The sequence below is a fragment of the Mus pahari genome, chromosome 3, assembly GCF_900095145.1.
Source record: "Mus pahari chromosome 3, PAHARI_EIJ_v1.1, whole genome shotgun sequence".
Classification (NCBI taxonomy): Eukaryota; Metazoa; Chordata; class Mammalia; order Rodentia; family Muridae; genus Mus; species Mus pahari.
Genome location: NC_034592.1, coordinates 150,639,565 through 150,641,170, shown reverse-complemented (window position 1 = coordinate 150,641,170; position 1,606 = coordinate 150,639,565). Strand labels below are relative to the sequence as shown.

Below are 1,606 nucleotides of genomic sequence, written 5' to 3'. Positions count from 1 at the left end.
GGAGGAAGACGAGGAGGAGGAGGAGGAGGAGGAGGAGGAGGAGGAGCTGGGTGTGATGGATCAGTTTTATAACACAAGCAGTGGGGAAGCAGACATAGGTAGAGCTCTCAGGCTCACAGACCAGCCAGGCCACCCTGATTAGCAAGTCCCAGATTCCAGTGAGAGAGCCTATCTCAAAAATCAAGGTGGGCAGCTCCTGAGGAATTACACCAAAGTTGGCCTCGACCTCTACATGCACATGTAACACATACACAAACACACACACACACATGCACGCACACGCACACACGCATGCATGTATGCACACACGCATGCATGCACGCACACGCACAAATTGTCCTGACCCAGATACTATAATAACTGGCTTTTGGGACAAATGCCTCAGCTCCAGTGGTCCCAATAAGCCAGACCCAACCACCAACTGGGCAATGGTGAGAAGCAGAGAGAGCAGATTCAATTATGGTCTTAGGAAACAGGTCTAGTGACCCCACGTTTGCCTTGCAGGTGCTCATATGAACTCTATGTTTATGTAGAGGAGGAACTGTGGACCGGGCCTGCCCAACGCTGTGGTCCTGGTGGTCTGCCATCTGTCCATCACTGTTGGCTCAAGCCCCCCACCCCAGGCGGACCAGTAAGTATTGATCACCGGGGCCCCATCTGGATCCACCAAGATGTCCTGCTTGAGGGTTCAGCCTCCCCATCCGAGATAACTGTTCTGCCTTGCGGTGCTGTCTGGTGAGGTTCTGCTGTTCCTGGAATCCAAAAAGACTACAGGGACCTGCTTCTCTGCCTTCAGCCTCTGGGGGATGTGATTTGGCTTGGCAGACTCACACCTTGGCAGTGTGAGCCCGAGTAAAGTCAAGGAGACAGACGCAAAGTGAAGGCAGAGGTTCTAGCCTTCGTCCTACGGATCCAGTGGGATCCTCAGCTACTGAGAGAGTTCCTTCCTGGGATGATAGAAACAGTGTCTGCCCCTCCTCCTAAGGTCCCAACAACAAACCAGAGTAGATGCCTCCACAGTTCACCCTGGGGTGAGCATGGGTCACCGCAAAGCTGCCACACGGGAAGTCTGCACCCAGGACACTTGATGGCTTCTCCATAGCTGTGTGGATGGAGCTCTTCCATTTTTCTTCTTTGTTTTTCCAGCCAGATATTTCTTTCTAATGAATTGATTGTTACATTTTCAAATTTCTGAAATGGCCAACAGGCAGTAGAAAGACATTTATTTAGGCGCTTGCTTGAAACCAACAGCTGAGCCAGGCAGTGGTGGCGCATGCCTTTAATCCCAGCACTTGGGAGGCAGAGACAGGCGGATTTCTGAGTTCGAGGCCAACCTGGTCTACAAAGTGAGTTAGTTCCAGGACAGCCAGGACTATACTGAGAAACCCTGTCTCGAAAAAAAACAAAAAGAAAGAAAGAGAAAGAAAGGAAGGAAGGAAGGAAGGAAGGAAGGAAGGAAGGAAGGAAGGAAGGAAGATAGAAAGAGCGAGCTTCAGCCAACTGCTGGCCTTGATTCAGGACCAAGAAGCCCTTCTGTTAACCTCCCCCCAGTACCCTCCCTGCCCAGCCTATGCACCCCGAAGCCTAAGCATTTAGGGAAGAACTG

General features: G+C 51.4%; 1 non-coding gene across 1 annotated transcript; it reads right to left on the bottom strand.

The window, feature by feature from the left end:
• Nucleotides 1-1,148: 1,148 nt before the first annotated feature.
• LOC115063696 lies at nucleotides 1,149-1,280 on the bottom strand. The gene has a single exon (XR_003843579.1). It is a non-coding gene; the product is annotated as a small nucleolar RNA SNORA2/SNORA34 family (small nucleolar RNA).
• Between the last annotated feature and the right edge of the window lie 326 nt (nucleotides 1,281-1,606).